Below are 25,430 nucleotides of genomic sequence, written 5' to 3'. Positions count from 1 at the left end.
GAAAAATACGCCGTTGCGATACAGACTAGACGTCATGTTGGGGAGATCTAAAATCGAAAATACTATGTAAATAATCCATTACCTTTGATTCTCTTCATCAGATGTCACTTCCAGGTATCACAGGTCCATAACGAATGTAGTTTTGTTCAAAAAAGCTCATCATTTATGTCCAAAAATCTCCGTCTTGTTAGCACATGATCTAAGCCAGCCGGACTTGTCGTCATGAACGAGGGAAAAAAATATATTTACGTTCGTTCAAACATGTCAAACGTTGTATAGCATAAATCATTAGGGACTTTTTAACCAGAACATGAATAATATTCAAGGTGGACGAATGCATACTCTTTTATAACGTATTGGAACGAGGGTACCCAACATGAACTCGCGGCCAGGTGTCTAATGGGACATCATCGTTCCATGGCTCTTGTTCGGGCAGATCTCCCTCCAGAAGACTCAAAACACTTTGTAAAGGCTGGTGACATCTAGTGGAAGCAATAGGAAGTGCCAAAATATTCCTCAGCCCCTGTGTTTTTCAATGGGATAGGTTTAAAGGTAATACAACACATCAGGTATCCACTTCCTGTCAGAAAATGTCTCAGGGTTTTGCCTGCCAAATGAGTTCTGTTATACTCACAGACACCATTCAAACAGTTTTAGAAACTTTAGAGTGTTTTCTATCCATATATAATAAGTATATGCATATTCTAGTTACTGGGTAGGATTAGTAACCAGATTAAATCGGGTACATTTTTTTTATCCAGCCGTGCAAATACTGCCCCCTAGCCCTAACAGGTTTTAAGGTTTTAAGCAATCTTGGGTTAAATTAGTCAAGTAGTACGTTAAAATATGGGGTTTCATAGATTGAAGTAAATACTGTATCCAAGGGTAGCGCATGTTCAATTAAGTTTAAAACTAATGATTGGGGGAGTACAATGGAATTATAAGTATCATTAGGCTTTATTGTAGTCAACGTTTGGGTTTTTGAATCGGTGTAGTAGGATGAAATGCTGACCAAGTGGTTGTATTTTCTGGAAAAAGGAGCGTTTCAAATTCCAAGGGACAGGATATCTTAAATGGGTATACACACATGGAATCTTAGAAGTTATTCACCCATGGAATCGTTTAAGTTTTATTTTCTGAGTTTTAATTAAACACGTGAAATTCTTTTGATAGGGAATGTCCTGGGAACCTGGGATACAAAATGTAGATAAAGTTCTTAGCTTTCATTTGTCTAATGTAGTAAGAAACACGGTTCTGAAAGGGTGGTATGACTTTTGACCCCTCTAGTGGCTTCCCTGTGTGGTCTGATCAGCCACATTGAAAAGCCATTTGGATGGTGAATTTAAGGTCATTTGTGATACTGACTTTAAGGACATTTGTAGAACTGATAATTATGATGGAGTTAAAGTTCTTAGACACAATTGATAATTTGAACCAATGAGAAGACAGAATGACGATAAGGGTACAATAATTTTTCTTTGTGGAGTAGTTTAGATTAATAATTTTGATCTGATTATGTTATGTGAATATCGTTTGATAATTAGGGGTACTTTTTACATTATCTAGATACGTTTATTTTCCCTTAGGAAGTCAGCTGTGGTTGTATTCAGTGGAAGAGATTTAACACAACAAGGCTGTGGAATTAATATAATAGTAATATTATATTTTGTTGTTGAATAAGTTTAATAATGGTAGACTTATGTCAAGTATTAGGATATATTCTAAGCCAACGGACCAGCATAGTTAAATTATAAACAGGTGAGGACAGAAATAATACTGGGACAGACAGAAAATACATAATAAGAATAGAAGATAGGAAGAGAATTTAGTTTGGGTTGCTTAGTTAGGATATTAATTCATGGAGAGACTATCGGCTCCATTTGGCATGTATTTTAGTTTTAAGTTTATGTTTGGTAAATTCGCTAAGAAGAGATATGACTGTTTACACAGACAAGCACATAGGCATTTAAAATTATACAAAGCAGCACAGATAAATCTTAACCTGTTAGGGCTAGGGGGCAGTATTGACACGGCTGGATAAAAAACATACCCGATTTAATCTGGTTACCACTCCTACCCAGTAACTAGAATATGCATATACTTATTACATATGGATAGAAAACACCCTAAATTTTCTAAAACTGTTTGAATGGTGTCTGTGAGTATAACAGAACTCAAATGGCAGGTCAAAACCTGAGAGATTCCTTTACAGGAAGTGGCCTGTCTGACCATTTCTTGAACTTCTTTTCCATCTCTATCATTTACTAAGGATCTCTGCTCTAACGTGACACTTCCCACGTCGTCCATAGGCGCTCAGAGCCCGGGAAAAACAGAATGTCGTCATTCCAGCCCCAGGCTGAAACACATTATCGCCTTTCTCAAGTGGCCGATCAAGGGACACTGGGCTTATGCGCGTGACCCCGACCGCCCCCGCCTTTGGGATTTTTTCCTCTGTTTGCCGAAAAGGAGATTCCCTGTCGGAATATTATCGCTTTCTACGAGAAAAATGTCGTAAAAAATTATTTTAAACAGCGGTTGACATGCTTCGAAGTACGGTAATGGAATATTTAGAATTTTATTGTCACGAATTGCGCCATGCGCGCGACACTTCTTTACTATTTCGGATAGTGTCTGGAACGCATACGAACAAAACGCCGCTATTCGGATATAACGATGGATTATTTTGGACCAAACCAACATTTGTTATTGAAGTAGCAGTCCTGGGTGTGCATTCTGACGAAGACAACAAAAGGTAATCAAACTTTTATAATAGTAAATATGATTATGGTGAGTGCTAAACTTGCCGGGTGTCTAAATAAGCGAGCCCGTGATGCCTGGGCTATGTACTTAGAATATTGCAAAATGTGCTTTCACCAAAAAGCTATTTTAAAATCGGACATATCGAGTGCATAGAGGAGGTCTGTATCTATAATTCTTAAAATAATTGTTATGCTTTTTGTGAACGTTTATCGTGAGTAATTTAGTAAAATGTTAGCGAATTCCCGGAAGTTTGCGGGGGTATGCTAGTTCTGAACGTCACATGCTAATGTAAAAAGCTGGTTTTTGATATAAATATGAACTTGATTGAACAAAACATGCATGTATTGTATAACATAATGTCCTAGGGTTGTCATCTGATGAAGATCATCAAAGGTGAGTGCTGCATTTAGCTGTCTTCTGGGTTTTGGTGACATTATATGCTGGCTTGAAAAATGGGTGTCTGATTATTTCTGGCTTGGTACTCTGCTGACATAATCTAATGTTTTGCTTTCGTTGTAAAGCCTTTTTGAAATCGGACAGTGTGGTTAGATTAACGAGAGTCTTGTCTTTAAATGGCTGTAAAATAGTCATATGTTTGAGAAATTGAAGTAATAGGATTTTTAAGGTTTTGAAAATCGCGCCACAGGCTGGCAGTGGCTGTTACGTAGGTGGGACGCAAGCGTCCCACCTAGCCCATAGAGGTTAAATAAGACACTTGACAGAGAATTGTTACAGGGTAGCTAAGGATGAATGCCCCAGGGAGAATTGGACATGTGGAAAATGAAAGGGGGCAATCCTACAAGAGAAGGGCTGACATAAGGATAATTTGTTTAGATATGCAGCAATATTGATACATGGCTTGAGCCATGTATAAATAGGGGGAGTATGGTAGAGCAGGTGATAGAACAGGATAGGATAAACAAGGATAATTACTTAAACAAAAACATTTTTTGTAGAATATCCATTCCAACATTTGGAAATGGACTTAGTGAACTATTCCGATTTGAGGGGAAGAAGGGGTGTTTAACAATAATAGATAAGTATAGCAAATGGGTAGAAACGTTCCCAACTTACTTGGTGGACATGATTATGGTAGCTAGAATATTAGGACAAGATATAATCCCTAGTGTTGATACTGGGATCTATCTCTTTAAATGATGGATGACAGTTTAGCTAATCAGGTAGAGCCTATAGAATGCCAGAGTTAGGGAGAATAGAGATACCAGAACAAGTAGACATAGAAGTTGAAGAAATACTAACAGAACACATGAGAAGACTGTTTGTTAACCAAACCCGTATGTCCAAGATTTTGTGTCCAACAGGTGAATTACAGGAGAAGGTGATTCACTCAATTCAACTAGGAGACTGGGTGTGGATCCAGTCCCTGAGGAGAAAAGACTGGAAGCAGCCCCGTTGGGAAGGCCCATACCAGGTGCTGTTAAACCACTGCCTTTGCCATTAGAAAAGCTGAGAGAGTCACTTGGGTCCACGTTATCCACTGCAAGAAGGTATGTACACATATGAGCACTGCTGACCACACACAGAGTTAGGAGAAGAACCGAGTACCAACAGGGTCCGGGGGTTACCTCCTTAACGAAGATTTCCTATCCCGACCGTTCATCACTGTGTGTGCTCCTAGAGGTGTGAGTATGGGGTGGTACCTAGCAGAGAGACTAAGGGCAGGAGAGGGTTAGCGGTTTTTGGGAAGAGTAGAGACTCTGAGCTGCATCATAGTCTAATCTTTCTGATACATTCAGATCCACCACCTTCCGGTACTAATCATATGACACCGTTGTCATTTATAAGAATGAAAATATAAACTATATAATACACTGATGAGTGACATACAGAATAAGGAATCAAAGAAGATCAAGATGTAGAATTTAAGGTAAACATTAAACAATTTCCTGGGAAAGAAGACAACTGTACAGGAATTGGGGTTGGCCAGATTGAAGTACTCAGCCAACCCACCTCGGTTCACCTTAACTCCTGATGAGTACCAGTGTTATAGATACAAGAATGGCACCGAGAACTCATATGATTTTAATGGCTGAAAGTAATCGTTAATGTGACTGAATTTGGTTTGAAAGATGAATAGAAAATTCTTAACCTCACAGCACCTATATTTGATGAAGGGTGGGCTAGTACCAGCAAAGGACGCATACGACAGAAATGACCACAAAGGATGGTTAGGAACTTGCGCCTTGGGGTTATTGGTCCAACCAGTTCGAGTTAGTCATCAGAGGCCAGTTATAGGAGGCTAAACAAGGCACAGGAGTTTTGATCAGGATGGGATTAGCTTTGTCTAGATGGATGCTATTGGCGTCCTAAGGGAAGTTCCAGATAAATACAAAGCTATGAATCAAATATGTGAAGGCTTTAACACTACATTATTTTGGTGGTTGACAATAAATAAAAATGTGGATGAGATTAATGACATCTTTTATAATCAACAGAGATTCATAAATGAAAACGGGGATGCAGTAAAGAGGTTCTCTGACCAATTATCCGCCACCTCCCTCATGACCATGACCTGGTAAAATAGACTGACTCTCGATATGTTACTGGCAAAAGAGGATGGTGTAGGTAGAATGATTAGGTTCATTGCTGTACGTACATTTCGGATAATATAGCTCATGTTTGGGAAATGGAAAAGTGTTGTAAGAACTGTATTATGGGCTGCTTTCACCTGTATGACTGTGTTGATATTATGTGGTTGTTGTTTGGTCCCTTGTGCGAGAGGTCTCATTTCCAGGGCTCTGGAGAGATCGATGACGGAGCAGATGGTGAGATACGGACCGATTCCAAGTTCAGACCAGTGGGATGACAAATACCTACCGCCGAGCCTGGTGGAGGATTCATTCAATTACGAGGAGCCCATGATAAGATGCGACCATCTTTAGAGTTTCCTGAATTAGTTTGATTTTGTGTGAAATTTCTGAATCCAATAAAAATAGATGTGTTATAATGTATGTGAAATACTTAGCCAATCGGGTGGATGTAATGAAAGGTTTGACTAAAAGATTTCACTCAGAAACCTTATAACCTGTTGGAATGTATTGGAAATACAGCTATAATAATGGGTTAAAAACTATATTCCAATACTGTATGAGTAAGACACTGTTACCAGAATGAGCAGGGCAGAGTTGATAAGACGACCTTGGGAAAGGAACAGGAGAAGAAGCCTCCCTAAGTTAGGGAGAGTAACAACGGCCTGGGAACGGCTAGTGGGCAGGAGATTAGAAGACAGGTGGCAAGGTTGATAAGGAATGTATGTGTACTGTGGGAAAAATACAGCCGCCTAAAGCTGGGTTGAGTTCTTTACTGATGTGTGTGTAACAGAGATTTGTTAACTATACTCGCACTGCACTGACAGGTATGGCTGAGCAACTAGAGGCTACCACTAGAACCGCTAGACGAAATAGATTGGAGTTGGATATGATATTGGCTAATAATGGGGGGTGTATAAAACGTTTGGTGAACAATGCTGTACTTTTATCCCCAATAACACCAGCCCTGATGGTAGCATTACCAAAGCTCTACTGGGACTAGACAAGCTATGTGCTGAAATGAAGGGTGTAGCGGGGGAATACGAGGGGAATTGGCTGAATACCTTTTTTGGTAAGTACACATCTATGGTGGTTACTGGATTTCTGACCCTAGTGCTTATGTTCCTATTATTGATGTGTTGTGTTGCCTGTATAATCCCTTGCTTGAGAAAATATCTTACAGAAGTTGTCAGAGCAACGGGAATGATGTCTTTGATGGTAGTGACCCCAGTGGATACTGAATCAACCTCTGGGCAAAAGACGGGTCTGTCTGAGGACGATCCTTGGTTTGCTGTTGGGGAAGTGGTTGAATAAAGCTTATCCAAAATGTTCTCATATCTATTGAATGTAGTGGCAGGTGGATGTGAAGGTTTTAAGTTCTGGGACAAAGAGTCTGTCCCATACATGTTAGGTGTTGCCACTGTCGCAAAAAGGTCTTCTTTTTATACGTTTTTTTTATTTTTTATAATAATGTTCTGAATTTATCCTGTGTACTATTTGTCTTTCCTTATGTGAAGGTTTGAAGTTCCTGGGTGACTGGTAGTCAACCTAGTACAGGTTAGGTGTAGCCGGAAGGACTTGAGGGTTTATAACTAATCATCTAATCATTAAATCGAAAATTTACTATTGTGTTGAGTGACACCCTAGGGGGGTGTCAAAGGGGGGAATCTCAAAATTGCCCTGAAATTTTAAGAACTTATGTAATCACACCTATCAGGTGTGAAAAGGGGGATTGTTAGGTTTTAACCAACTATTTGTTTGCATAACCAATATAATACATCTATTTAAACCTATATAATAAAATTAGTTGTGGTGCATAACTTATGAATACTAATGCTAAACATAAGAGGTTTATATTGTATTAACATAGATTGAGCGACATATAACAGACATGACTAACTGGAGGGTTGCTGACTAGTAGTGTAGGCTGAGTAGACTCGTGACACACACACACACACAATGCCTGGTTGTGGGGCCGCTCAAGGACAGGTGTACGGGAGGGGCTGGTAGAATGGAAGCAGAAACTGTCCTAACTGTAGCATAAAAACAGGCACTGTCCTTGGGTGTCTGACTCTCGGGTACACACATGAAGATAAGCTAGAAGACAACTATGCTTGGCAACAAAGATGCGTCTAGAGGCTGGGACCAGCCTGCACGTCAACGATAGGATGAGTAAGTTTAAACCACGCTCATCCTCCCTCTGACAGGCCAGCAGTGAGCTGGAACTATCTCTGTCAGAGTATTTAATGAAGAACTGATGATGTCGTTCTCTGTTTGCCCTGCGAGGTGTTACAGTGAACCCGTATATACGGAATTTGAATTTGCATTAACTGCTGAATAAATATTAACATAATATGAAGATTAATTGACTCTTTGTTTCTATATCAGATTTGAACACATGCAGCCTTAACAGCAGCCTTAACCAACATTTAAAATGGTTAAGGTAGAGGTTAAGGTTATGGTTTAGGGTAGGGATGTCCCAGGGATCCCAGATAGCATTGACCATTGTGCATTCTTCTGTCTCTTTTACATAGCAGGTGATGGGTTCTGACTTCTGAACTTGAAAATATGAAATAATAATGTATGTTGATGCTAATATGATGTACAATATTCCATGATGTTTCTATATGATAACAATACAGTAATATATTTAATATGATGTACAATATTCCATGATGTTTCTATATGATAACAATAGAGTCAAATATTTAATATGACATATACTCTTTTTTAACAGTTTCATTAATTCATTGTAATTAACTTAATCATTATGACACACCCCTCACTATTGTCATTGGTTGCACTAATTGCACTGTTTGTCTACAGAACCTGGTTGAAGTATTCATGACATCACCCTGAAGAAGGCACAGTGATGCTGAAACGTTGGTAAATACCCAATAAATTACTGGGAGTTTATATATGGAGTGTGCAACTTTATTTATTTTGATAGTTTATTCGCCGTTAGTCAGGACCTCCTCGCAAACTATTTTTCTGGGTGTGCGCCAGCTCATGTTTTTAAGGGTAGGTAACAACACATCCGCCATGCTGATCTTCAACACGGGCCCCTCAGGGGTGCGTGCTCAGCCCCCTCCTGTACTCCCTGTTCACTCATGACTGCACAGCCAGGCACGACTCCAACACCATCATTAAGTTTGCTGATGCCACAACAGTGGTAGGCCTGATCACCAACAACGATGAGACAGCCTATAGGGAGGTCAGAGACCTGGCCGTGTGGTGCCAGGACAACAACCTCTCCCTCAACGTGATCAAGACAAAGGAGATGATTGTGGACTACAGGAAAAGGAAGACAGCACGCCCCCATTCTCATCGACGGGGCTGTAGTGGAGCAGGTTGAGAGCTTCAAGGTCCTTGGTGTCCACATCACTAACAAACTATCATGGTCCAAGCACACCAAGACAGTAGTGAAGAGGGCACGACAAAACCTATTCCCCCTCAGGAGACTGAAAAGATTTAGCATGGGTCCTCAGATCCTCAAAAGGTTCTACAGCTGCACAATCGAGAGCATCCTGACTGGTTACATCCCTGCCTGGTATGGCAACTGCTCTGCCTCCGACCGCAAGGCACTACAGAGGGTAGTGAGTACAGCCCAGTACATCACTGGGGCCAAGATTCCTGCCATACAGGACCTCTTTACCAGGCGGTGTCAGAGGAAGGCCCCCCCCCCCCACTCTCTGTTATCATCTATGCATAGTCACTTTAATAACTCTACCTACATGTACATATTACCTACTAACCGGTGCCCCCACACATTGACTCTGTACCGGTACCCCCTGTATATAGTCTAGCTATTGTTATTTAACTTCTGCTCTTTAATTACTTGTTCCTTTTATTTAGTATTCTTATTTGTACTTTTTAAAACTGCATTGTTGTTTAGGGGCTTGTAAGTAAGCATTTCACTGTAAGGTCAAATTCAATTTGATTTGATAGACTCGTAGTACAGAATGAATGACTGACTGCCCAGTTCAACATCAGTTCACCGTCTCACCTCATACTGTATTGGAACAGCAGCAGCTGACTGCCCAGTTCAACATCAGTTCACCGTCTCACCTCATACTGTATTGGAGCAGCAGCAGCTGACTGCCCAGTTCAACATCAGTTCACCGCCTCACCTCATACTGTATTGGAGCAGCAGCAGCTGACTTGATCGTTGATGCTAATCATCATGTTTGAATCTGAGAGTAAATAGAGCCGACTACACTCTAAAAATGAAGGGTTCAACTGGAGTTGTTCTCAGATCCCCTAAGAACCGTAGGGTTCTTGGTCAATGAAAAACAGCCCCAAAAGGTTCTTCAAAGAACTTGTTAGAAGGTGGGTTCATCGAGGAACCTCCGTTGTTGCTGGACTTCTTCCGGGAACTAAGGAATTACAACTGAAAACGATGGTGACAAGTTTGGATGCGACAACAGTTAAAAAGGTTAAGTTGTGTTGATGTTTGGCTCTGAATATGTCTCGAAATAATGTATTATAATAAAATAACATACTAATAATGAATAACGAAGACAATGATAGTTTTCTGTGAATATCTTCCATAACGTTACTATAGTTAATTAACGTAAATATTAGAAAGCCGGGTTTGACCGTCGGCGTTGTATGAGCTACAGTACAGTACCGTTAGCTAGCTAGCTAACGTTATGTCCTAACTAGGCACAACTAGGTTTGGATTATTTCCTCAACTATATTCTTTCCCATATATTGTATATCGTTTCCATAAAGACAACATGGCTTTACACTCATTAACGTAAGTTTCCAATCTGGAGCAGTTCTCATTTTTGTGATAATGAACTAGCTAACGTTAGCTTCGTTAACTAACTAACTAACTAACTAACTAACTAACTAACTAACTAACTAACTAACTAACTAACTAAGGACGGTGACCTGTCCAGACGAGATGTTACAACAAACTGAATCGTCAATGGAGGTCTTCCTGTTTATATAGGCTGCTACAGCATGCAATACTATTAACTCACAAGGGGGCATAACGTTACATGGACAATACTATCCCATTTTGGAAACGTTACATGTACAATACTATCCCATTTTGGAAACGTTACATGTACAATACTATCCCATTTTGGAAACGTTACATGTCCGCCCCCTTGTGGAGGGAAATTAATATCTTAGATGGTAGCTGTAGATGGGATTCAAATGCATAATGGTATTAATACAGTGTCTAGACTACCTCTTTTGTATAAATGCTCTTCAGAATCCAAACACAGTATTGCCACGCAGCAAAATGTTGTGTATAATCTTTCAAGTCAGCCTGATAAAATATTGAACAATTTGTGTACAAAGATATCTTGAAATGTGATATTAGGGCTGTATGGCAGTACTGTTACTGTATGGCAGTACTGTATTGGCTAGTGCTTTCTCCAATATGTTATTCTATTTTACATTACATTATTTGTCGATGCCTATAATCTTTCAATATTTATTTAATATATATATATATATATATATATTAATGCTTGTAAGACTATTCTTTGACACATTTTCTCTTCCTTTGAAACTCTTATAGGACAGAACATGGACACAATGCAATTGGGATCAAGAAGAAGGTACAGATATGTTGTAGGACAGCTGCATTTGAAGTGTACATTTAACCTACATAGCAGTCAATACAAACTGACATCTATTAGCATACAAATGTGTGCAAATGATCTTTTCAGATCTTCTCAGAAATGAATCAAGTCCATGGAATGGATATAGACGAAAATATAATTCAAGGACTATCAGAGGTAGAGAGGCGAGGCAGGGGGGAGGACATCATCCTGCTATTTTGACAGTCCCTGAAGGACAATACAGAAGAGGTATCTGCTCTTATTCCTTCCCTTTCTCTAAAGTATTTTGTAATAAAATTAGCAAGTGTAGTAAGATCATTGCTTTACTTTACTAGGACTGGAGACCACAGCAGCGATTCTGCTCTTGCCCTACCTCTTCAATGAGGACCCGGGTGGCCATTATGTCCATGACAAGGTATGCCTATACACCAAAAACAGTTATGTTGTTCTGGGGATCAGAGAAGTTGGGGTGAAGTTACCAGGGCCGGTCATAAAGAAGGAAAACTTCCTAACATAACTAAGTGGATATGATATACACACTAAAGCTGAAAAATCTGTATTTAGCATCAAGTCTACAATATTGTTAGTTTACCTGTGATTCATTTTTAATGTTGTTTTTATTGTACATATTTTTTTTATTTTTTTTTAAATGTCATGAAAATCACTATACAAAGTAAATGTATTATTTTTTATGGTCTGACATGTCTGCAGAAATGTTGCAATTTTGTAATGTGTTTTGTTTGTTAAATTGTTTTGTAAATATTAATTCACATTTGTGGTGCCACTAAATAAACAATGAATGATTTAAATCAATATTGTCAATATTGTTATTATTATTAAAATATTGTTTTATAATGGGGAGAGGGTGGACAGGGAGTTAAAAAATTAACCCCAAAAGGTTCTTTGAGGAACCATGATAAGGGGTTCTTCGAAGAACTTATAGGAGTTCCCACAAAATGTTCTTCAAATAACTTTTAGGGGTTCCCCCACAGTTCCAATTTGAAGAACCCCTACAGGATACTCCAGGAACCTTTACTTTTTAGAGTGTATATTGATAAAAGTCACCTGGTCCGAGAGACATTTACATAGTTATACACAGCCCAATTTGGGATGATTATTTTAGGGCGAAATAGCGGCCACAACAGACAGACCTGATATCGACCATAATTCGACGTCCTTGGACGTCACGTGCTGAGGGGGTATGACCAAAGTTATTCTATTTAGCTACACTTTGTAGTACATTTTTACACTATAATAAATGTTTCTGATGCCACATCGCCCGTTTTCAAAGGGAGTCGTTGGTTTTTAGGGGCAGTCGCTTTTGAGCGTTTGAAAGTATTTTCTCAACTGCGATACCAACTCCAGATGGCGATGTGCGTCTTTCAGGTGATTCTGCCACTGTGACGTATAATCTAGTGGACGGGACGCTTCTTCAACATCAACAGCTAGTCAGCCACCTTGGTTCACTCTAACTTTATGGAAAAAGGTTTATTCAATAAATCTAGCAACTCCTCTCATACTGGGAAGAACCCCCACAGGCCTTAAGGGCAGTTTTTATTTCAAATGTAGTAGCCGGATGGAGAAAATCCAATAAGCGTTTTATAGTTACATCGTTAAGGTAACTTACCCTAAAGTGGACACACTCCCATCAGTTTCTGAGACAACTGGCCAGACTTTGTAGACAGTTTAATAACGCTTAACCCTCATCTTTATCAAATGATCCATCAAAGATACCAACTCAAAACCTACGTTCGTCTACATATGGGTTGTTTAAATTGTATCTAATTATATTCCCAGTATTACTTCATCAAATCTCTAGTAATCGATTATACACACATACAATTCATCATATTTTCATATATTCACAGAATCCATATAAAACGTAAGAAATTCTCAGGTAGTCACGACAACCATTCCATTTGCTTTTTCAGGGATTCTCCATAGCTACGAAGCATCTCTCCAAACATCCTCCCAGCAGAACAAAAAATAAACTTTAGTTTCCCAGACAATGACCATGGGATCCTCAACGGTTCTCTAACCTCCCAGAGATCACGGCAAAATCAAGCCTCCCAGGAACTATAGACCTTCCGCTGCTTTCTAAAATATCATTCCCCTCTCAATACCACCCCGTGATATTCTATGTTGGCAGTGAAGGAACGGAACCCCAAGATAACGTTAGTTGGTAGAGCATGGTGTTTGCAACGCCAGCATGGTGTGTGCAACGCCAGGGTTGTGGGTTCGATTCCCACGGAGGGGTGGTACAAAAAAAAATGTATGAAATGTATGCATTCACTACTGTAAGTCACTCTGGATAATAACATCTGCTAAATGACTAAAATGTATCCACATGTCAGTCATCTGATTAAGCATATTTCTATATGAGGAACTACAGATCTGTTACTATCCAAACATCAGATTAAGACTCAGTCACACAATGCTATTCCCAAACGTACCTAATCAAGTAGTTGTTTTTCCAACAATATTTTAACCTGCAGGAATATTTTCACATTTCTATCTCATGGTTAGCTATACTCGGCTCGCTGTCTCTCAGATCAAAGGTGGGACCATCTGCTCCGTTCCTGAAGTGTGGTCTCCCTGTGATCCCAAGTTAGAGGGATCCCTGGACCACCATTTACCCAGGAGCGGTCACCAAGAGAAGATTCACATCCCCATCGCCAAATGTGGTTAATTTCTTTAATATCAAATGAGGAGAGACAAACTTATCACACAAGTCAGAGTTAATCTTAAACTAAATCTTTATTCACTTATTAATAAGGGAGCAGGTCAATACAACACGCAAATATAGGGTGAATCAATTGAGTGCTCTACGATAATGATGGCTGGTCGACGAATCACCCCCAGATGATTCGTTGAGAGATGAATCACCCCCAGATGATTCGTTGAGAGCCATGAGACAAAAGTACAAAGGTCTTTTACAGCCAAGATACACCCCTTTCAACCTACATGACCAACAACAGATGTATAGAACGGGTCACAAGGTTAAGATTTGTATGAAAGATACTTATAATTCTCAGCAGAGACTATCTGCTGTAAAAACAGTACTCTTTATGTAGAGACCAGGGTCTGGCCCTGAGGTCACCTCTCCCTGGTACCATATAGAACAGAAACATTAACTCATGTTCTGGAATGCGGTCTCTTTAGGTTTTATCACCCAAAATACATTGCAAATCTCCTGTCAGTGTTTTCTCCCAGAGGCCCATCCTCAGTAGAACACAGAGACAATAGTTCTAAGAACCCTCTATTCTGTTGCATAAAACAACCATTTGATGCAATAAAAGTATTATAACATAATCTTGCAATTTTGCTCTCAGTGTCCACTGAAAGTTGACTAGTAACAAGAACTGGGACCTAAAAGACACCCACCATGAGACCCACTAAATCTGCCCAAGAAGAGGAAAACAAAAGAAAAACCCACACCAAACTTAAAGACAGGAAGCAAACCAAAAAGGTGGAGCAACTAAAGGTGTTGACTCTCCACATGTATCAAGACAACTGGAGCACTGGGCCAGACACTCTTAAATAGAACCTGGACAAGCTCAGGTGAAACACCTTCCCACTAACGAGATGGACAAGCCAGCACAGGTGTAACACATACTGACTAACGAGGTGACACCAATCAGTGCGTCCTACGTGCTAACGAGCTAGACGTGCTAACGAGCTATACATGCTAACGAGCTAGACGTGCTAACGAGCTAGACGGGCTAACGAGCTAGACGTGCTAACGAGCTATACATGCTAACGAGCTAGACGGGCTAACGAGCTAGACGGGCTAACGAGCTAGACGGGCTAACGAGCTAGACGTGCTAACGAGCTAGACGTGCTAAAGTCCAACCTCAAAACAAAATGGAAAAACCAAAGACTAACACCTTAATAGAATGCTTACCACCAACAGAAAACAACTTCCATGTCTCATTATAATCAACTACAATGCTTCACCTTCTACAATATAAACATGGTGTCTACTGGCTGTCAACAATTAAAAACAACAAGAAAAAAACCCTAAAACGCTTCTGGAACACATTTTTTATATTTTTTTCCCCCACTAGCTTCTAGAACTCTGGTCCCCTTGGAACGAAAAATACGGAAAAGAATAAGAGATAAAACTCATCGCCAAAAAACAGTCAAAATAAATTGTAATCAATGGCACTGGCTAACGCAAAACTTATTAACTGCCCACAATCAGCAACCAAGTTGTCCTTACCACGGACATGTCTGATTTCAAGAGGAAACTCCTGCAATATCCGTAGTAACTTTCCACCTCACTGCAGAGCTTCTCTCTCTTTTCAGGGTTCACTAGATAGGCATGTTGTTGGATCGGGGCCCAGTCCCCAATGTCATGCTCTAGTACATTTGGGTTGGCACATCTGAGAATGAACCCTGATATTTTAAAAGCAGGGCAACAATGTCAATATAATTGTACCAAAAATTGTCAGTTGGTTGCATAAATAAATATTTGGTTGCATAGTCCTTTTTCAAAGTATTTTCAATGACATTTTTCTAGGTGGGATATCCCCAATGTCAAAACACAGTTTTAACATGTACAAATCAATAACCAATATGCAGAAACAGTTTGTGATAAATTGAAAACCTAAACATAACATGTGCTACATACACAAACATCTGCCACAATAATCATATTACTTTTTAAAAACAAGCTCCTTATAAACTGCACAAGCACCAGAAACACTGTTGTTTTGACAAGTAGCAATAAATCACTGATATCGATTAAGGGTGAAATCAGGTTGTACGTGCTGTTGAAACTAGCACAACTAAAAAACACATGGAAATGGGAGATATCTTTTACCTCACTGATTAGAGGACAACCAGCAGAAGACAGTCAGCTACATTTTGGAGTGAAACATTTAAATGTAGGGGTCGCTAAACAAAGGAACACAACATTTATGTCATCACTCATCGATATCATGTTGAAATCAATTGTGTGAGAGGAGGGAGATGAGGTTGCACGTCCTGTTAAACTAACAGCTCAAAATCCACATGGAATATGGGAGTAATGTGTACATCCCTGGTTAGAGGACAATTTGTAGAAAACAGCTAGCTACATTTTGAAGTGTTGCATTTTGATTCCAGTGGGTCACCAACATGGTAAGTATAACACAACTCTTTTTTGTTAGTCACTTTTTGTTAAATCACATAAATAGTAACTCTTCCATTTCAGAGCCTGGATTTTCCCCCCTGAGGCTAATATCCATATCATGTTGAAATCAATAGAACAGGGGACAAACGTTTAGGGTTCTACATTGTGACATCATTAAAATACTCCTTCTACAATGTTAAAACATTCTACATTGTGACATTATATCATTGATATCATGAAACAACTCCTTCATGTATTTTCTGATGTTTGATCAGATGTCTTTTATCAGAGTATCTCTTGTTACATTGATCACAGCTATAAGGTTTCTCTCCTGTGTGTGTTCTTTGGTGTATCTTCAGTTTGCCAGATTGAACAAAACTCTTGCCACATCGAGTACAGCTATAGGGTTTCTCTCCTGTGTGTCTTCTCTGGTGCATCTTCAGTTCTCCAGATTGAACAAAACTCTTCCCACATTGAGTACAGCTATAGGGTTTCTCTCCTGTGTGTCTTCTTTGGTGTATCGTCAGATGGTTAGATTTTAAAAAAAACTTCCCACATCGAGTACAGCTATAGGGTTTCTCTCCTGTGTGTGTTCTCTGGTGAAGAGTCAGATTGCGCAAGCAAGCAAAACTCTTCCCACACTCATCACAGATATACGATTTCTCTCCTGTGTGTATTCTCTGGTGTGATATCAGGCTGCTTCGATGAGTAAAACACTTCCCACATTGATCACAGCTAAAAGGTTTCTCTCCTGTGCGTGTTCTCTGGTGTAATTTCAGGCTGGTTGAATGAGTAAAACTCTTCCCACATTCATCACAGCTGTATGGTTTCTCTCCTGTGTGTGTTCTCTGGTGTGTTATCAGGTTGATTAGCTGAGTAAAACTCTTCCCACATTGATCACAGCTAAAAGGTTTCTCTCCTGTGTGTGTTCTCTGGTGTAATTTCAGGCTGGTTGAACGAGTAAAACTCTTCCCACATTCATCACAGCTAGAAAGTTTCTCTCCTGTGTGTATTCTCTGGTGTGATATCAGGCTGCTTCGATGAGTAAAACTCTTCCCACATTGATCACAGCTAAAAGGTTTCTCTCCTGTGTGTTTTCTCTGGTGGAATTTCAGGCTGGTTGATTGAGTAAAACTCTTCCCACATTCATCACAGCTATATGGTTTCTCTCCTGTGTGTGTTCTCTGGTGTGTTATCAGGTTGCCTAGTTGAGTAAAACTCTTCCCACATTGATCACAGATATATGGTTTCTCTCCTGTGTGTGTTCTCTGGTGTGTTATCAGGTTGCCTAGTTGAGTAAAACTCTTCCCACATTGATCACAGCTAAAAGATTTCTCTCCTGTGCGTGTTCTCTGGTGTAATTTCAGGCTGGTTGAACAAGTAAAACTCTTCCCACATTCATCACAGCTAGAAAGTTTCTCTCCTGTGTGTATTCTCTGGTGTGATATCAGGCTGCTTCGATGAGTAAAACTCTTCCCACATTCATCACAGCTATAAGATTTCTCTCCTGTGCGTGTTCTTTGGTGTACAATAAGATGGCTAGATGTATCAAAACTCTTCCCACATTGAGTACAGCAATAAGCTTTCTCTACTGTGTGGCTTCTCCGATGAATTTTAATGCCTGATGAGGTGAATCTCTTCCCACAGTCAGAGAGGTTAATTATCTTCCCTGTGGGTCTCTGCTGGTGTTTCTTGAGGAGTTCTGATCTGGAGAGACTCTTCTCTGCCTCATCAGCATCATGAGGTTGTTGAGGCTCCCCAGAGGATCCACGATAGTCCCGTCTCTCTCCTGTGTGAATGACAAAGTCATACAGATGGTTAAAGGCCCACAACAGCAGAAATCCACTGTAAAAGGTGATGCCAACAGCGTAGCCATGATGTTGAACAACAATTGACATCTGTAATGAATGTAATGATTACTTGACATTTGTCTTAAAATGAGCAACAATAGTCATATTTTGTCTTGTTTTCACATTAGTAGTAACATCTAAGATTGGAGGCCCTTTTCTATGTTTGCTGGTGAGAAAAGATTTTTGCTCAGGGGAGTAACCTCCATTACCAGGTTGCTTATGAGTTCATTTCACATTACTTTGGATTATAATTGTAAGGCTCGTTTTAATGTTCTATTTAATATAATGTTTGTGTCGTCATCGCAAATCAACCGCTTTGTACTTAAAAAACACTTCAACCAGTAAAATGCTCTTTGGCTTTTCCATCAGCCTGACAATGAGGGTTTGTACACTGTTTGCCAAATTGGCCCATAACTTCACCTAACAACAACATAGACCTACTGTAGGACCCATAACTTCACCTAACAATAACATAGACCTACTGTAGGACCCATAACTTCACCTAACAATAACATAGACCTACTGTAGGATCCATAACTTCACCTAACAACAACATAGACCTACTGTAGGATCCATAACTTCACCTAACAACAACATAGACCTACTGTAGGACCCATAACTTCACCTAACAATAACATCGACCTACTGTAGAACCCATAACTTCACCTAACAATAACATAGACCTACTGTAGGACCCATAACTACACCTAACAACAAATATAGGAAAATAGCTCTGTGTGTTGTACAATAGCCTATCCATCAAGGAACAGTTCTCTACACATTATGAGCTAAGTATCTCTGTTTCCAAACGGACTAACGAGACCCTACAGTAAATCAAGCAGACAATAACACATTATAAACATCAATTTGTTAGGGATGTTGGATCCAACGTGGAGCACGGCATAACTGTCTTTACCAGAGTAATGAATGAAGAAGCACTTTGGTTGTTGTTGCATGTCGTGATGTTTGTAATTTGACTGTCATTCAGAAAAGTATTTCCTGGATCTTCTGATAGTTGATCATGTGACTGTAACTAAACATCTACAGTATTAAGTATTATGTGTAATTATTGAAGAACTGCGTTAATGACAGTATCCATTTGAGTGTTGTCAATAAAGCTAAGATTAAAAAAAAAAAAATGTATTTCACCTTTATTTAACCAGGTAGGCTAGTTGAGAACAAGTTCTCATTTACAACTGCAACCTGGCCAAGATAAAGCAAAGCAGTGCGACAAAAACAACAGAGTTACACGTTGGATAAACAAACGAACAGTCAATAACACAATAGAAAAATCTATATATAGTGTGTGCAAATGGAGTACGGAGGTAAGGCAATAAATAGGCCATAGTAGTGAAGTAATTACAATTTAACACTGGAGTGATAGATGTTCAAGTAGAAATACTGGTGTGCAAAAGAGCAAAAAAACGTAAATAAAAACATGGGGATGAGGTAGGCAGTTGGATGGGCTATTTACAGATGGGCTGTGTACAGCTGCAGCGATCGGTAAGCTGCTCAGATAGCTGATGCTTAAAGTTAGTGAGGGAGATATATGTCTCCAACTTCAGCGATTTTTGCAATTCGTTGCAGTCATTGGCAGCAGAGAACTGGAAGGAAAGGCGGCCAAAGGAGGTGTTGGCTTTGGGGATGACCAGTGAGATATACCTCCTGGAGCGCGTGCTATGGGTGGGTGTTGCTATGGTGACCAGTGAGCTGAGTGAAGTCGGCCTAGCAAAGACTTATAGATGACCTGGAGCCAGTGGGTTTGGCGACGAATATGTATACCAGGTCGATTAGAAAGGCCTGCTCGCAGAAGTGTTCTAGGGAGCATGTGACAGTGATGAGGGGTGGCCGTTTGACCGCGAAACCCATAACGGATGCAGGCGATGAGGCAGTGATCGCTGAGATCCTGATTGAAAACAGCAGAGGTGTATTTGGAGGGCAAGTTGGTCAGGATAATATCTATGAGGGTGCCCATGTTTACAGATTTAGGGGTTGTACCTGGTGGGTTCCTTGATAATTTGTGTGAGATTGAGGGCATCTAGCTTGAATTGTAGGACGGCCGGGTGTTAACCTCACTAGGGGTAGGGGGCACTGTTTTCACCTCCGGATGAAAAGCGTGCCAAAGTAAACTTGGTAGATTTGGATAGAAAACACTCTAAAGTTCCCAAAACAATGTCTGTGAGTATAACAGAACTGATATGACAGGCGAAAACCTGAGAAAAATACATCCAGGAAGTGGGATTTGTTGTTGTTGTAGTTTTCCATTGACTGCCTATACAGATTCCATTGACTTAGGTCTCAAATTGCACTTCCTAGGGCTTCCACTAGATGTCAACAGTCTTTAGAAATAGTTTCAGGCTTGCATCCTGAAAAATGAGAGTGTAAGACCACTCTGAATGAGTGGACCATTCAGTATCTCAGAGATTTTTCATGCGCGAGACCGAGAGCGCACCTTTCTTGTTTACCTTTTATATTGACGACGTTATTGTCCGGTTGAAATGTTATCTATTATTTAGGCTAAAAACAACCTGAGGATTGATTATAAACATCGTTTGACATGTTTCTACGAACTTTACTGATACTTTTAGGATTTTTCGTCTGGCTGTAGTGACTGCCTTTGAGCCTGTGGATTACTGAACAAAACGCATGAACAAAACGGAGGTTTTTGGATATAAAGAGAGACTTTATCGAACAAAACAAACATTTATTGAGTAAATGGGAGTCTTGTGAGTTGCAACGATATGAAGATCATCAAAAGTAAGTGATTCATTTTATCGCTATTTCTGACTTGTGTAACTCCTCTACTTGGCTGGTAACTGTTACTAATGATTTGTCTGCTGGGCGCTGTTCTCAGATAATCGCATGGTATGCTTTCACGGTAAAGCCTTTTTGAAATCTGACACCGTGGTTGGATTAACAAGAAGTTAATCTTTAAACCGATGTATAACACTTGTATGTTTTATGAATTCTTATGAGTATTTCTGTTTTTGAATTTGGCGCTCTGCAATTTCACTGGATGTTGGCCAGTGATATGCTTAACCCCTAGAGAGGTTAAGCATATCCCAGTTTAGGTCACCTAACAGAACAAACTCTGAAGATAGATGGGGGCCAACCAATTCACATATGGTGTCCAGGGCAGCTGGGAGCTGAGGGGGGTCTGTAACAGGCGGCAACAGTGAGAGACTTATTTCTGGAGAGATTCATTTTTTTAATTAAAAGCTCGAACTGTTTGGGCTTAGACCTGGAAAGTATGATAGAACATTGCAGGCCATCTCTGCAGTAGATTGCAACTCCTCTCATTTTGATGGAAAATGTTGTAGTTGGGGATGGAAATTTCAGAATTTTTGGTGACCTTCCAAAGCCAGGATTCAGACACGGCAAGGACATCAAGGTTGGCGGAGTGTGGTCAGGTTATAGTGACGACTGGCTCCCTCCCTCTAGTCAGGTTATAGTGATGACTGGCTCCCTCCCTCTAGTCAGGTTATAGTGATGACTGGCTCCCTCCCTCTAGTCAGGTTATAGTGATGACTGGCTCCCTCCCTCTAGTCAGGTTATAGTGATGACTGGCTCCCTCTAGTCAGGTTATAGTGATGACTGGCTCCCTCCCTCTAGTCAGGTTATAGTGATGACTGGCTCCCTCCCTCTAGTCAGGTTATAGTGATGACTGGCTCCCTCCCTCTAGTCAGGTTATAGTGATGACTGGCTCCCTCTAGTCAGGTTATAGTGATGACTGGCTCCCTCCCTCTAGTCAGGTTATAGTGATGACTGGCTCCCTCCCTCTAGTCAGGTTATAGTGATGACTGGCTCCCTCCAGTCATTTGTGTTTAAATTATTTAATCAAACAGCGTGCTTAAAGCATCAGACAAGTTCAGTACATACAGTTGATTTTATAAAAACACATGGGGCGATTTGTAGAAAGAACAGATGACTCTTGGTTGACCAAGATGTATTTTAGTTGGGGACAGCACTAGAACATGATTTTGGGGCTCCCGAGTGGCGCAGCGGACACTGCATCTCAGTGCTTGAGGCTTCACTACAGACACCCTGGTTCAAATCCAGGCTGTATCACTACCGGCCGTGATTTGGAGTCCCATAGGGCGGCGCACAATTGGCCCAGCGGTGTCCGGGGTAGGCAGTCATTGTAAATAAGAATTTGTTCTTAACTGACTTGCCTAGTTAAATAAAGGTTACATTTAAATACATTTAAAAAATAGAGTTTCATGACAATCCATTTTTTACAAATCCGGCAAGGCACCAATTTTGAGAAGGGTTTAAAACAAAGGTTTCAAACCAATTCATGAATGTAATTGAATCTAGGTATGTCTTGCCTTTAATGTGATGGCATGAAAAACAATTGGCTGAATATTATACAATGACTTAACAGCTCTAATAATTTGCCTCCACAGGAAATCTACACTGGCAGTTATAGAATATACTATATATCCTAGAAACCTGGTTAAACTATCATTATGACATCATGGATGAATTCTAGAATATACTATATAGCCTAGAAACCTGGTTAAACTATCATTATGACATCATGGATGAATTCTAGAATATACTATATAGCCTAGAAACCTGGTTAAACTATCATTATGACATCATGGATGAATTCTAGAATATACTATATAGCCTAGAAACCTGGTTAAACTATCATTATGACATCCTGGATGAATTCTAGAATATACTATATAGCCTAGAAACCTGGTTAAACTATCATTATGACATCATGGATGAATTCTAGAATATACTATATAGCCTAGAAACCTGGTTAAACTATCATTATGACATCCTGGATGAATAAATTTGAGTGGTTACACTCCTCCTTCCCCCATCCCTCAGCTGTTTACCAAACCAAGCCTCTGGGCAGCCATTTTGTTACTGTTGAAAAAACCCACACAACCCAGCAATCTGCCGTTCATACAACAACAAAGCTGTCATTCCACCAGTTTTGGTAATAAGATGATTAGGGGGTTGGAGAAATGTAACTACTTTCAAATTCATAGACAGACCTATGGATGCAAGGACTGACCATCCATGATATCAACATGATAGTTTTAACCATGTTGAGGCTATACAGTGTTGATTTACATTGTTTCTAGACATTGGAGTAAAAAAAGCTTATTTGGGGATCTGATTGGGTAAACTGGTGAACTAAGCTCATGAGGCATGTGTTATATTCTTCAACAATCAATGGCTATAAATTAATAATTTAAAAGTCACAATATGGATGTAGCTATTGCATATTTCCGCTTTAACACCACACATCAGTTCAACAACTGCAGAGTTTGTGCCTCTGTTTTTAAGACAGTACTTACTAGTGTTAATCAGGGAACGGTTTCTCAAAACCATCTTATGGCTAAGTTCACCGTTAGAACCATTGGACGTCTTAAGATGCGTTTGGGAAACCGGGCCCAGATGTCCAGTTTCCTCCTTTATCGATGTAACAGTCATCTCCTCCTCATCTTTCACTCCATAAACTGCATCCTCCTCTTCTTTTACTGTAACATCCTCCTCCTCTTTCACTCTGAACGCGTCTTTTTCTTCTTTCACAGTAACGGCCTCACCCTCTACTTCTTGTTTTACTGTGATATTCTCTTCTTTAGCAGGAGAGTAACTCAGTGACCGCATGGTTGGGAATGTTAGCTAGCTAGGCTAATGCTAACTTAACCAGCCTGCTAGCTGAATAATAACAATAACAACAACACCGTAAATATGAAATTAAATCGGATAACTAACTAGACGACAGAAGAGGGTTTAAAACACAGTGGCTAATATACACTAACGCGTCTAAAGAGCTTTATTGTTCGGCTATTTTGTCTAGCAAGCTACCGTGGTGTCTGACTAACTGTTGCTGCTGTTGAAAGAAGAGTTCCGTCCACTACATTATACGTCACACCAACAGCATCGCGTTAAATTCCCAGACCGCCATCTGCTGACTGGAGTGGGTAACGCAGTTGAGTAAAATGTATATTTTGTCAGACAAAAAGTTAAAGGGTAGGAATAAGGGACATCGCTGGTCATAAAATATTCATTACTTTCTTCAGCAATACTAGGAGAGAGGGGTACCCCTACACAGAACTGAACTGGATCTAAGATGGCGGACAGAAATACTAGGAGAGAGGCGTACCCCTACACAGAACTGAACTGGATCAAAGATGGCGGACAGAAATACTAGGAGAGAGGGATACCCCTACACAGAACTGAACTGGATCAAAGATGGAGGACAGAAATACTAGGAGAGAGGCGTAACCCTACACAGAACTGAACTGGATCAAAGATGGCGGACAGAAACACTAGGAGAGAGGGGTACCCCTACACAGAACTGAACTGGATCAAAGATGGCGGACAGAAATACTAGGATGGAAGCAAATGTAAGGGATTATAACGTCATAACGAATCATGCAGAAACATGTACAGTTGACAGAAATGTTAGTTAATGTAGAGACAAACGATTATGCTTTTTCTTATCATAAAGTTTATTTACGAAAATCGCGATTTAGCCAGCTAGCTGAATAGCTAACATTAGCCAGCTAACGGACTAGCTAACATTAAACAGCTAGCTGACTAGCTAACATTAACCAGCTAGCTGACTAGCTAACATTAACCAGCTAGCTGACTAGCTAACATTAGCCAGCTAGCTGACTAGCTAACATTAACCAGCTAGCTGACTAGCTAACATTAACCAGCTAGCTGACTAGCTAACATTAACCAGCTAGCTGACTAGCATTATGGGTGTTGTGACATGAGTATGTAATTGTCATTCTGGTTGTTTTAGGGACTCCTGAAACAACCAGCAAACCAGGCTGTTGTTTTGTGAAACAGTGAATGTATAGAATCTAGCCAGCTGAAGAATTTACTGAAAATTGAATGTACAATTGTGTTAGCTTGCCTTGCTGATATTTGCCATGCAGATAGATGAAATAACGTAGCTAGCTATGTTCTTGCTTATTGTGCAGTGGATGATTAAAATACCTGTATGCCTATGGATGTGTAGCTAGCTATCTAGCCGATCTGTGTATGGACCCAAACGTTTGGTATACATATTAGTTCAGAACCTATGAACCTCAGCTATCATAGCCAGTTGTATCAACTTCAAAACAGCCTGAATGACATTAATGAAGCCTATGGATTGAGTAGAATAGAGCATGTTTAAACCTTGTGTTTATATTTTTTATTCTAACATTGTTAGTCATCAATCAGGAGGTGAAATGCAAAACTGACCTGGGATCATTAACTCGGTGACTACTGCATCTCTATCTGTATTTCAATGTAAAGCATCTCTTTAATAATACTTCCTGTATAATATAAACTGACCTTGGATCATTAACTCTGGGACTACTGCATCTCTATCTGTAATTCAATGTAAAGCATCTCTTTAATAATACTTCCTGTTGACCTGACCAAGTGACCTCTCACCTCTGATCATGCTGTGCCCTCTATGTAGCCAGTTCAGATGCAGGAGGGGTTCCCTGACACAGCTGATATAACCTAGAGGATTTAGGGAGAAGAGGAGAAAGCGATAAAGTGAAGGAGAGAGACTGTTATTGAGAAAATAAGGTAGTTAAAGCGACAG

Source organism: Salmo salar, unplaced genomic scaffold, assembly GCF_905237065.1.
Source record: "Salmo salar unplaced genomic scaffold, Ssal_v3.1, whole genome shotgun sequence".
Taxonomy (NCBI): Eukaryota; Metazoa; Chordata; class Actinopteri; order Salmoniformes; family Salmonidae; genus Salmo; species Salmo salar.
The sequence above is the reverse complement of the archived record's forward strand: the minus strand, read 5'-3'. Positions refer to the sequence as shown.